This window comes from Varanus komodoensis, unplaced genomic scaffold (assembly GCF_004798865.1).
Source record: "Varanus komodoensis strain SLA01 unplaced genomic scaffold, ASM479886v1 scaffold22, whole genome shotgun sequence".
In the NCBI taxonomy this organism is placed as follows: Eukaryota; Metazoa; Chordata; class Lepidosauria; order Squamata; family Varanidae; genus Varanus; species Varanus komodoensis.
The window spans coordinates 1776123-1790458 of record NW_025335606.1 but is presented as its reverse complement, the minus strand read 5'-3'; positions in this window follow the sequence as shown (position 1 = coordinate 1790458).

Below are 14336 nucleotides of genomic sequence, written 5' to 3'. Positions count from 1 at the left end.
TACATTCAGAGGAAGTTTTCTTCAAGAATTATTTGCTTGCATTGGCTTTTGATGCCTTTTCCTGAGTAGGGTTGAGACTGAGTCTAAGGATAAATGATCAAAAGACTAATTCATTAGTGTTTTCTAGCAGATATTTAAAGAAAGAACCCCGGTTGACCATGAATGGTCAATGCAGTAAGAAGTGAGTAGCTCTTAGCTTTTAGGCTTCAGTGTTCAAAGATTTCTGAGCTTGCCAAAGCAAAGAGATGTCCTAGGACAACATTCAGCAACAATACCAGCCACTGTGGTGCATTGTTCTTTTTTTAGCAGAAGGGGGAACTCCTGTGCCCTCAGATTTACATTCTTGTAAAGCTAAAGTAATAACAAGCTTACTGTTTGGTATCCAGCAATGGCTGATGAATATGAATCAGGAGATGGAACATGGTCAGGTTCTGGAGAAATGTTCTGAATCTCACCTAAAATGTTAAGAGAGCAGCATTAAGATTGGAAGTTGAAATCCCTTCAAGAGATCTGTCAGCATGGATGTATGCACTGAATCTTTGGGTTGGTTTGCACATGTGTGTGTTGCCCTCAGAGTCTCTGGCACTGTCTTCTATGAACAGTTATAAAAGGGCATTCTTAAAGAAGTCTCATTTGAATTAAGATGGCGTCCTTGTCCATCAGGACAAGTTGAAACAGCAGATTATGTTTTATTGGAATGCAGGTATACTGATGATGATGATGATGATGATGATGATGATGATGATGATGTCCTCTGTACTATACCACTACTTAATTTGCTACCTGGATGAACAAATGCATTTGATGATTCAAACCTTTGGGGATGCATCAATAAGGCTGAAACAGAAGAAATAGAAAAATATTTTGCTGAAGCTACTAAGGTGAGCTCAAAATCAATTGAGCTAATACGTAATTAATTAATTGAGCTAATTGGGCAGCTAATATGTACTATGGACATACTTTTAAAAACTTGAGCATGTGTATACTTTTATTCATTTTAGTGTGTACTTATAGTCCATTCTGGTGGCTTAGTCTACTTAATTATCTTACAGAACCCATCATCTTACTCTATTGTTTTAGTAATTGTTTAAACATTATTTGTTGCTGTAATCATAATGGGTTTATTGATGATGAATCATTTTAACGAATGCCTTAACCTTTTATTTTTATTGTATCTATTTATTTATAGACAGGCCTATGGGCAAAACAAACATCTTGCTCGATTGGCTGAGTGACTCACAGAACTGCAGACTGTTCTGGTCAATAAAAATGTTTTAATAAATAAATAAATAAATACAGAACCACACATTGCTTTTATCTCCCCTTTCTAAGTGTGGGTTTTGTTTAAATATAGCTTCCCTGTTTGAGCAAAGCTGCCAGGACCTGACTGTCTTCCCCTGTCCTGCCCCTCAGGGAGATAGCTCCCAACTGTACGCGTTAAAATAGTTATCCATCTCCTATTTCGTTCCTTTGGCTGGACTTTGTCTTGACTTCCACTAATAATTTGAGTTATACATGATTTTCTGGAGTGATTAATATATGTAAAGAATGCTCAGGGTGAGCTAAACTTAGAACTGGGAGGGGTGGAATGAGAATTTGAGAGACAGTGGAATGGAGAGGAGAGGCTATCACCACCTTCCTGTGAGTCTGAGATATACCAACAAACAGGGCATGTGGTTCTGATTTCCAGGTTCTCTTCCACAGCAGGCCAATACTATCACAACCCTTGTGTTCTATCGGCAAGTGGAAGCTGTGAGTCCTGTGGAATTGCTTCCTTTGGGAGGTGGCAATTGCAAAATTACCTTTTGCGTGCTCTTTGCCACTGCCACCTCTGTTCCGAGGGTACGACACAAGCTATCTTCTTGCTGACTGCCTACCTGGGAGAGGAATTAATTTCACAAAGTCAATTTGCATGATGTGCGGCATTATAAGAGAAGCATATGGCAGGTGCTTACTGGCAGCCGCCAAAAGGAAAACCTCTTAGTAGGAAGAACATACCCATGGAACTCACCTGCACACCCTCAGGCAAGGGCCAAATGCGCCTCCATTTGTAGCACAGAAATGGTGTGTTGGGACAGGTTATGGGAACTTCAGACTTGGTGCTCAGCTCTATAACATGCAGCAGTTGAAACAGCAAGGGCCAAAGCAATCCACTGTGGAAACCAAGGATGGATAAGAATGTCCATTCAGTGCATTGTTGATAATAATGTATCCACTTTGCCATGGGCAAAAGGAGAAAAATGACACAGGGTTTTGTTAGTTTTACAGGGTCCCATCCAATACCGCTACTCAAAATTCAGAGGATGGAAGGCAACCAGTCAAGCACAGGAGGTGATGATAGATCCACTACCTCTTCTGCTCTTCACAAAACGTTGGCTGGCTTCACAGGGCACGGCAGAGAGCCCTGCACTGTTCCTGGGGTGTGTGAATTTTCACCAGAAGTTTCTGGTCAGGCAATTGTATGATCCGCACAGTAATATGACTTCGAAGTTCCCCGCTCCATTCTCCCAGTGAGTTCCACCTGGAAGCTGCAGTGAGCAAACCCCTGCCCTTTCCCTATTTTTGCCTATGGACTCTTCCTGAGCAAACGTTTTCCCGATGGGTTCCTCCCACCCCCCACCCCCCAAATATAGCTGCATGTCTGCAGTGCTTGCCAGCTGCTTCAGTCCCCCTCTGAGATTATCTTCAATGGAAGAATCCTCCCTCAACCCTTGCCTTCTCCCTGTGTGTATTATTATGCTGTCTCCCAGTTTTCAGAGTGAACAGAGAGATGGATACAATGGGAATGCATCAAACAAGGGCTGAGGAAAGTAGAGGTTGAAAGCTAGAAGTGGCTTCTTCTGTGGCCTCTCTTGCCAGGAAACTCCATGACACTTCAATGGCAGTGGTGGTAAAATGGTGATCCAGATGACTTGAGAAGTCATGGGGAAGCATGGAAACCTTCAAAGAGACCATTGATTCACTCTGTGATTTCAGAAAATAAATCCTACCACACAGGGCCTTCAGAACAGAGCCCAGACAACATAACAGACCAACAGAAGTAGGCATCTTGTATTGTGCAAACACACCCATAGACAGCCAGGGTTGTCTCTCAATGTCTTTTCCTCTTGCTTGTGAGGAGGAAGGGCTGAGGAACAACCAGATTCCTTGTATCTGGGCAGAACTTCACTCCTCCAGTCCCCCCCCCCCCAGTGACTGGTCTGAAGCTGCACCCACAAGTTCAGAACTGCAGTCGGGGCAGAAAGTACCACAGTGCGGGGTAGTTGGAGAGCAAGCTGCAATCACGGTCCTGCTTCAGCTTCAGAATGCATTTCTGGGGTCAGAGCTGTATTCTGACCTATCCAATAGTCACCTAGACCATGTTCAATGGCCAGAAGGTTGCACATTAAAGACACGGGAGGTGAGAGAAACTCCAATGGGCAGCTTTGTCCATGTAGGCATGTGGATGTGAGTGTTTGCTCATAAAACTCTAGGGTTGAAGCCCTGCATGTGCAGTTAGGTTGTAGATGGTAAGCTAGGGCTGCCGTTTCATGACAGTGGCTGACCTATCGCGACTCCATGGCAAGCTGGCAGATCGGGGCTCTCTCCATGCTGGGATAAGCTGCACCTGATGAACATGGATGGCATTGCCCTGCAGACTGTTTTTGGTTCAGTACATCCCAAAACCCATAAATTTCTTTTTGTGCAAGAGAGAAAGACTGAAATTTCAATGTTCCAAGTGCATGAAAAGGAGAGACTGACCAACGGATCCATCTGCAGTGAAGACCAAGGCTGAGATGAAATGGACCTGTGGGACAGACTACTGGCCTACCCGTGTGTGTGTGTGTGTCTGTAGTAGTGATAGCCACACAGAAAGTGGGAGGTGCAGGCATTGGAGAGCATGAACAGAGGGACAGAAGGAGCCCCATTACTGTTTGGCCTTTCCAATGCAGGAAGACTCTACCTTCTTGTTTTTACCCACGCACTCCAAGAACAATGAGATTGAGGGAGCATTGTCCCCTTTCAGAATGGATTGTTTCAAAATGACCAATCAAATAGCCCAGATACGATTGGCTCATATGGTCCCTCAAGAGTTGGGATTATGTAGGAAGGGAAAAGAAGCCTAACTGGAGAAATTGTTGCAGCAAGTCACACAAACAAACCATATTTTGGAGAACTGGATGTGGCACTGGGGAACCTCTTGAGGGTCAGCCTGGCACGCACACCAATGTTGTTTGCACACAGCCATTGCAAACAGCCTTAATGCATGGATTTCAGTGATTTCCTAAATCTGAAGAGAGGCTTCATCCAGACTTGCATGCTATCAAGGAAAGGAAATATCCCAATATATTCTAGCCTCATTGTGCACTTAAGTGCAGAATAAGCCATAGGAAGTCTTCCTCTTGAACAAAGCATTTTGTATCTGTCTTCTGACCTTGCAATGGGGAGGTGGGAGTGAGGGAAGAAATACTCAGGTTCAAAGGAAATCATACCACTTTCCTGAAATCCATTCCTCTTTCCAACTTCACCAGATGTTTGTTGTGTGCTTTGTAGTTTTGTGGGCTTCATCAGAATATTGAGTTGGCATAAGGTCCTTGTGCAAATGAGTAATAAGACCCAGAAAAAGTATGAACAAATTCACTTCCCAGTGATTGCATTAAAACAAACGAATAAACGAACGAAGAATTAAGATAATAGAAGAGACAGTCCTAGCTGCATACTCATTGCCTTACTCAAGAAATGAGAAACCAACCAGAAACAAGGTTAGATTCTGACCTGCCACCCAGTTGGAGCATCCCTCCCTCCTAAATACTTACACAAATGTTTTATGCTGTCATGATTTACCTCTTCCACCTGATGCCCTGAGAATCCAGTCGGTAGGGGAAAACATATTTCAGAACCTTCACTCATTAAAAGCTGTAAGACAGAGAATGGCAAGCTCCATCTATTTATTTATTAGTATTTGTTAAATGGGTTCTATGCTCGCTTCCCAGATTATGAGATGTCTTACATCCTGCCATCTGCTCACGGATGGAATGAGAGTTTTCCCAACTTCCGTAAGTTACACCCATGATGGAATGTGTGCCCTTACACAAAGTCCCACAAGCCTACATCTTCACTATCTTACTCTGTGGGAGAAAACATTTTTCCATGACTGTACTTGCATTCAGTTATGGAAACGAAGAAGTGGGGAGATCTGCAGGTCCCTAGAATCCTTGTGACTCTGAATAGCCAGTCTGCTGAAAGTTTCCTGGGTTGGATTCACAGTATTATAGATCCATGTGAGCCCACTGAGGGTTTGCTTGAGATCCATATCCAGCAGAACCTGCCCTCCTGCCATAAACCTGGTTCTTGCCTGTGGTCACCCCAGAGTAATCCAATGGACTGCTATCATTGGCAAGTTGCAGGTCTACATCTCTAGTCTCTGTTGTCATATTTATTCCATATTTATTTGAAATCAGTCAGAAAAAGATGTTTAATTTATCACAGAATCATGGCCATGAAGGCCATTAGGTCCAGCCCCCTGCTGTTGTGGGACACCAAGTCACACCATTTCACTCAGATGGCTGCCCAGTTTCTTCCTGAATGTCCCTAGTGTGGGAGAGCCCACCACCTCTCCAGGCAGCTGGTTCCACTGTCGCATTGCTCTGACAGGGAGGAAGCTTTTCCTGATGTCCAGCCTGAATGTGGGTTGTCACAACTTGAACTGATTATTCCGTGTCCTACACTCTGGTATCAGCAAGGAGGGATCTTGACCTTCCCCTTTGTGACAGTCTTTGAGGTACTTATAGAGGAATATCATGTCCCTCCTCAGTCTTCTCTTGACTTGGGACAGACATTCAGTTTGTCTGTTTTCTAAACAGAGCTTGTTGGGAGTTTTTTAATATATATATTTGTCTAAAGTTGGATTCTAAAAGTATCAGCCACACTCCAGTCAATCCATCATCCTGCTCATGGACATGTTTATGGACAGGGATCTCGGTGGTGGTGGGGGATATGCATTCTATCATTGTCAGGATGGTACTATTTGAATATTTCCAAACCATTTGGAAGAACACATTCTGATAATACTTCTTATATTTTATGTCATTGTTTTCTCATCTATAGACAGACACAACAGATGGGTATGAGAATTAGCACCTCTTCCCCTTAGACTACAAAGCCTATTCCGTAGTGTGGCTTTCAGTGAAACATGGGTGGCTGCCCTTTAGCTGAAGCAGAGAGCCAGCTGGCAGCATCAAAAGGACGGGGGCACCTGTGGAAGTCCAATCACAGGCAGATTTCTTTTTTTCTGCAGAAAGTGCTGCTTGAACACCAGAAAAATGGGATGGAAACCATAATTTTGATTATGGGATATGCACATGCATACTTGAGATGTTCAAAATACTTAAAACAAGCTTTAAATATTTAACATTTATTATCACGATTACAAACAACATAAGTAAATGGAGCATAAGCCCATATTTCAATTATTCTATTAAAATGACAGCATTTTGCATGCTCTGGATGCTGTAGGACTCACAATAAATGATCCAAGATACAAAATACAAAAAGAGGGCTTTAATGAGAGCTACACACAAGCAGCCTCTTGAAATTCAGCATCCTATTTGCGGGAAGAGAAATTGGGTGGATGGAAGCATTTCACCAGCCTTCTCTGGCAAGGAGGAAATCGCAACACTTTCTATAAGGTAGGACTAACCATGGGCAGAACTCATGCATGGCTTCTTCTTCTCTGGTTGTTGTTCTGCTTTTCTGCATGATGCTACTGCAAATGAAAACAGCCCCCGCTGTGCTGGCAGGTCCACCCTCATTTCAACTCCACCACAATCCAGATGCAGCGGAAGCAGAACTGGTATTGTGCCAAAACCTGTCAGGAAAATCTAAAGGAGGATCCCACAGTTCTGACTGGTTCTCAAGGTGCTCTTTTATTTGATTGATTAATGGATTGATTCATTTATAGCATTTGTACTTTGCTCCATTGCTCGGCAGATTCTAGAGAGGAGAACAGCTACAGAATGGAAAGCAGATAAAATAATAAAAATAATATATTTAAGAAGAAATGGCATGGAAATTTCAGGCTTAGGAAAGTCGAAGGCTGAAAAAGATGAGGAAGATGAACTAGGAGATGGGTTGACTCCATGAAGGAAGCCTTGAACTTGGAAAAGCTGAGTGGAGCTGTCAAGGAGAGGACATTTCGGAGGGTCACCTAGGGTCACCATAAGCTGGAGACAACTTGAGAGCATTTAACTACAACAAGGTTAAAACTGGCTAGTGAGTAAGAAAGGCATCCTGGGACCTGACTGTCTTCAGCAGGGACCACAAACCACACTGCAGATGCTGGGAATTCCATAGGAATGGAACACCCCAGTAAAAACTTTTCTCCTGGTGGAATCTGGTATGGCCGTAGGTCGATGCAGAACCACCATTTTTGTGCATGTTGTGTGTGTTTTTCTCTGTCTATTGCACAACTTCGTCAGTCTGCAGCCTCCAAAACTTCCTGGGCTTCCTGAGCTGGAAAAGCTCCTTCCATGGGAGGAATTATCCCATTTTCCAAAGCAATTCAGTTCCTGTCATCTTGAAGGAGAAGTGTGTGTGTGTGTGTGTGTGTGTGTTTCTTAACAGTGTGATTCTTTCTGTTCTGAACTCATTTTTAACATATGACCCCCAGTATGAGAGAAGCGGAACATTCATCTGGAAAATGAGGAGAATCAAAAACATTTTTCCCTGTTCCTTGTTCCTGCAAAATGTTCTGGCAAGCAATTATGCACTCAGGTGGTGGGATAGGGGAATAAGCACTGCTTCAGATTGCCAGGGGAATTCTCCAAAAATCGTCCTGCCCCTTGTCTCATGCCCCGCTTCCGCTCATAGTTGTGATGGCTGCTTGCTCTTCACACATGGGAAACTTGTGCAAATGAAAGAGCAATCAGACAGGGGGCTTGTGCAGACCTCTTGAAGTTGGCTTCATTTTCCTCCACAGACTCAAGTATGGATGCTTTGGTCCACTGAGCAAATCTGAGCAAATTAGAAATCTTGTGCTAATCAAACTGGGAATTGGAAATAAGATGAACATGTTCAACTACTTGAAAATATTCCGGCAGGTACGTGCCCATTCTGATATTCGGAGCTCTGAATGGGATGCGCTTGCATCTTCCGAGAGCACAACCAATGTGGTCACCCATCTCTTCTCAGGAGATGTAGTTTAAGAAGCCCCAGTCCACATGATGCCTGGCCCTCTGCAAAATGTGTAGTGCCTTCGTCAAGGGACTTGAGCATCTAGTTTTAATTTTATTTATTTCAGGAGTAGGCAAGGTGTGGGCCTCCACAAATTCCATCCAGCAAATCCTATCAGCTTGAGTCAGCATAGCCCATGGTGAAGGTTGAGACAAACCGTAGGCCAACATGCCTGGATAGCCACAGGTTGCTCACAATACCTGGATAGCCACAGGTTGCCCACTCCTGGTCCACTTAGTCGGTGCAACTCCAACTGCCAGTGCCTCTTCAGGGCATCTGATTGGTTGGTGGTTACAATGAGGTGGCATATGCTTGCAAGAACTAGTCTTCGCCCCCACTTCCACCAAACGTGGCATAGGGGTCGCCAATCCATGATGGTGCGAGCACAGCCATGGTTGCTTTACACAGATTTGGAAGGCATGTTTCCTCAGAGAAGCCTCGTTGTGATCTATGGGGCTTGCTTCCAAGTAAGGTTTTAATATTCTTAGTGTATAAATGTTTATATGATTTTGTTTGTTTTGTTTTTGTTGTGAGCCGCCCTGAGGCTTTGTTGCGATGGGGGCGGCACAGAAATGTTTTAAATAAATAATAAATAAATGCATCAAGAAGTATCCTAAACGCAAGAACAAGAGACATTTTCCACCAACATACACTCGCTGAGTCCTTTGAGGTGAGAAGTTTTCTCCCGTAAACTTTGTTGAGTGTGCAAGGCAGGATGCACAGCGTGAGCAGAACTGGGGACAACCGCAACGTTCCTGTCTTGGCAGCCCCAACTCCATGTTGCTTTGGATGTGGCCTTGTTCCAGAACAAAGTGGGGAAGATGGCGGCCAATCCTTTGGGAGCAGCAGCACACGATCTCTTGCATGAGCAGGGAGTCATGTGTTTAGACCAGGGATCCTCAGACTTTTTAAACAGGGGGCCAGTTCACTGTCCCTCAGACTGTTGCGGGTCCAGACTATAGTTTGAAAAAAAAATATGAACAAATTCCTATGCACACTGCACAATAAAAATTAATTTAAAATAAAATTTATTAAAATTTATTAAAAATAAAATTTATTAAAATAAAATTAATTAAAATGTATTAACATTAAACATAATTCAAATATTTAAAATCAAAATAATAAAAATACAAATAAAAATAATTAACATTTTAAAACATAATTTAAAATGAATTGAAATTTTAAAAAATGATAAAAAAATTGAATCTTTGCTCTGCTCAATTGGGCTGCAGCAGAAGCCCAAGAAGGGTGGGAAAGACCACGTCCATATTCAAGGGACATAGCTACAATGTCCGCGATCGTGCTGGTGGGGGAGACAGGTGCAATCACGGGTGTGCTCGGGGGGGAGATGGGTGTGTTCGTGCAGGGAAGGTGGGTGCGATCACGGCCAGCTCCCCCCAGCAAGCACAATCGTGGCCGTCTCTCCTCTCCAGCACGATCGCGATCACACCCGTCTTCCCTGCACAAGTGCACCTCCAATCTTGCCATCTCCCCACTGAGTCCACCTGCGCCAGCTCAGAGCTTTCAGACTCGCTCAGAGATCGTTCTCTCCTAGCGAGTCTGAAAGCTCTGAGGAGGGCCAAATAAATCAGCATGGTGGGCCGAATCCAGCCCCCAGGCCGTAGTTTGGGGACCCATGGTTTGCATGCACATCACTTTACATAAGTGCTTAATGCACATCCCAAGGTTGCTGCCCTGGCGCACCCATTTGTTCTCCACACAGTAGCATCGGTACAGCCAAAACTTTTGCATGTCAAACTTATAAGGCCAATGAAGGCCCAGGTATCTAATGAAATTCAAATGAAATCCACAGTCTCCCATCATGGTCTGAAGGCAACTTAGTTCAGTGACATAATTCAAACTAAACAGGCTGGATTTGCCCTCAGCATAGATGAACAACCGCCTGGAAATCCACTCTATGATTTCCATGATGGAAGGAAGGATGCTATATAGAAATGATGCTGTGGTCCTGCCAGGATTAGATAAGCCAGAACAATTCAGTTTGTCTCAGTTGTTATTTCCTCAACAGTACATCTGATTGATCCTGAACTTTGAGACCATCTCCAATCTTATGTTCAGTAGGTCCCAAATTTTGAGATTTTTTTTGTTTCTATAACGATATATTCACACTTTTGTGCATATTTCTCCTAACATGTGGATGTCTTGTGTGTAATTTAATCTCTGGGGCTGTTTTTCATTCATACACATATGTTTGCATGCCTATTTCCTAACATACAAACTCCATATGCATTTTCTTAAAGGAGAATTGAAAAATGCAGGGAAGTGCAACTTTTGATGTACGACCGAGTTTTGATTCGTGTGTTGTTTGGAAATAGCAGCTATTTCTAACAGGAGATAGGCTTGGACATGCCTCTGAAATTGTGAATCCCATGAATTTCTTCCCCCATCCCAGCTTCTGCGCCTTTGGTGTGGTATTGCCACAGACCGTAAGACGGGACATTTTCTCAAGGTCTGTTTTGATGTTAGAAGGAGCACCTCTTGGGTTCGTGGGGTCAGCGAGGACAGCCTGATTACATGGCTCCAATTATGGGATGTTTCCTCCACGATGAGCATGCACTACCTGAACTGTATCTATTTCGGGCTCCGAACAAGTGCCTACCTTTCCTCCCAGCCAGACCTATTCAAAGGAACCTTCTGAAACTGGCCACTTGTCAGAGTGATGTGAATGCGTTTTGACATCAGCAGGACACGGAGGCTGGGGTCACTTCCCTTGGCTTTTCCAATTACACAGCTTGCTTCGAGGAGCTGAATCGACCATGAATGTCATTCTGCTCATGCCGGCTCGGAGGGCACTTTCCATCCGGCCCTTGGCATTTAACCATGTTGAATTATGAATGTGCTACCAATCACTCTGTTTGCCTTGGAGCCTGGAAGGATGAATCACACAGACCTTTTTTGGAATTAGATTTTAAAGTGGACCATGCATTTTTTTCCCCAGCAAAGTTTATTCAGAAAGTCTCAGTTATCTCAAGATTGGCCAGATAATAGGAAATAACATTTGCTCATTGTAGCATCCTAAAATAATACTTTGCTCGGCTATCTCTGCATGTGATATGTTTTATCTAATATTAAACAAAGGTTGGACTGGAAACCAAGACTCGCTCTTGTATAATCAACACGGTTGGAATTTCACTATCTTGCTTTTTGACTCTGCACTAAAGTAAAACTTGTGATCAGCTACTTGGTGAGAGATGAACCTTCGGAGATACTTGGATGCTGGTAGAGGGAGAGATTAATGTTAGCATTTCTGTACAAGAGGCACCCTTTTTTCGGTTAGTATATGATGTCTCTGGCCAGATTTCCAGAGGCTTAAGTGCTCAACTCCCCTGAAAACCACAAGGAACTTGTACATAACTCATACAAATGCACTGATTTTTAATGGAAATTTATGCTGACATTTCCACATGCTTGTCATTGGATTGCTTTCTTGTGATAGCATATAGTTACAACGATGTTCTTGTTAAGGGTTGAACTTCACCTCTCCCCACAGTCACCACCTCCAAGTCTACTATTGTCAGAGAGCAAAAAGTAAAACAGTGTAAGGCTAACATTGTGAATACTTTCATATCCAGTTCCCCCTTAAGTCCCCCCCATTGTTTCCATGACAACAACAGCAACAACAAAACACTGCTGAGATCTCATCAATATATGTGCAACACTTGCAGGTTGTTTTGTGTTTTTCTACACAAAGCATTTCTTCTGTGCTTGTTTTGTTGTCTTTTTTTTAAGCTAATTTTAGATGATGTTCCTAAAGAGTTCATTTGGCAAACTTTATTTAGAACAGGAAAAATGTGAAACTATTTCTGAAGATGAGAAAACCCACTTTTCCCACTTGTGTATTTGTGCTATTCTGTTGTACCATTGTGCCGTCTAGAGGCTTTGTAATGAGGATGCAGGAAAATACATTACTTTGTGCAGATACCATTAATGTGATGAATGCAAAAATAGAAAGACTGGATTAACTGCTCAATGTAGAAATATCATTTCTTACCTCATCAATGTGCTTTAATGTGCATTGACAATGTATTAAATTTTCCATTGGGTTGCCCATTCATCTAGTTTGTAAATTTCCTCTTGGAGCTTTTCAGTCCTCTTTGATTTTAATTAGGGAGGGAGGGAGGAGTTAAGGCACAGTCTCTGATAATGCTCATTCGAATGAGCATAAAACCCTATTTACTACCTATGTGAAGTTTCAACAACCCAGATGCAGGCTGGACATCAGGAAAAGCTTCCTCACTGTCAGAGCAATACGGCAGTGGAACCAGCTGCCCAGAGAGGTGGTGGGCTCTCCCACACTGGAGACATTCAAGGTGAAACTGGACAGCTGCCTGAGTGGGATGGTGTAACATGGTGTCCTGCAACAGCAGGGGGTTGGACTTGAGGGCCTTCATGGCCCCTTCCAACTCTACTATTCTGTGATTCTATGACGATCTAAGAAAGAACATGTGTGGATTCATAGGATATAGAGCTTGTAGGTTCACCCCACTTCTACATACAGTTTTTTGTGCTGTTTTCAGGAGAAAGACTGAACAGGATCCTGTTCAAATTTCTTGACCATGTTTTGCATAGGGATGTTTGGGTGCGGGGTTTAACCTCAGATACAACCCCAAAAGGAATACAAATGGGAAAGCAGATGCATCTAGAAACCTGCACATTTCTGTACATTGCGATCATTTCCATGCAGTGGGGGAGAGGTGTTTGCATCAGGAAAGGGAGTAAACACTGAACATTTTAGGGAAAAGTATGCACAGAGTGACTATATAGCATGAGATTGGTTTGCTTGAAAAACTATGCCGAAAAATGTGTGCAATAAAAATGCACAGAAATACATGCACACATTTTCACATGAGCATTTAAACATAAAATTTTCAAAAATGGCACAGGACTGGGACAGAAGAAACGTCATGGTGGAAACCCGACAATCCGAACCAAAGTGATCTTGACAGATTCACCTATCAGTGCTTTTCCTCAGAAGCTGCTAGCTTTAAGCAAAGCTCCCAGGAAATGGTAAGTGGCCCTCCATACATCCCTTTGATACCTTTGGTGAAAGATTTTCTGCTCTACTGGTGCACTGCATTATGGCAGCAAAATACTTGATGGAATCCAGCATCTTTGCGTGCATCTTGGGATGAGTTAAAGATGTCAACAAAAATATAAATTCTCCTGGTACAGACTCTTCAGTGGTGAGGATTCCCGCTTAAATGTCACCATCTGCATCTTCACTTTGATGATCTGATTATTACTTCTTACAAGCTGCTCAGCACTTCGGATATATCTTTTCATGGTTTCTTTGTTGCTAATCTAGTCAGTGCATTTGTTCAGAGTCTTCTGGGTCAGGGCGGCTGTGAAATGGTACTTAGGCATCCCCACCTAATATTTCAAGGTGCTTTCACTCTGAGGCTTTCTAACTAGGACAACTGAGACCAGGAACAAATGGTTGCAGCTTGGAATCCTGCTGTTCACTTCATTAGAGATGGAAAAATCTGTCAATCTGAGTTTCTCTCAGTTTTTCCAACTTAAAGTCCTGCTCATCTCAACCATTGGGCTTTTTTCTTGTGTTGAAGTTTGGTTGCCCTGAAGCTCGAGAGTCTGGTGATGATTGATGTTGACGATGTTGCGAGCACACAAACCATGCACCCCCTTTGTGTTTGTTTCATGAAATTTATTTTAAATGTGGGGGAATTTATCCTAATATGTGCTATTTTCCCCACCATACTGTGATCCTCCAAAATATGCATTTTTGCATGTATTGACACCTTGAAGAACACACATACACACACACACCCGCACAAGGACAAATTTGGATGGATAACCAGCTTTTCTTAAGGTCAATGAACACTCTAACAAGGAGAGAGGGTGCTGAGAATGTCAGGGAACCTGAGAGAGATACTGTCAGGACATCAGACTGTCTCACTAGTCTGGTCTCCTAGCAGGGTCAAGTAAGATGGAATGTCCACCTGGCTATGACACGTCCATCAACTTCAGGAGAAATTGTCACATCGGCACAAAGGATCTGTGTAATGGTGATGGTGGTGGAGAAACCACTGGAGGGCCCCGACTGGGCAGCAGCAATATTTGAAGGTGGTGCTGGGAGAAGAACTTTC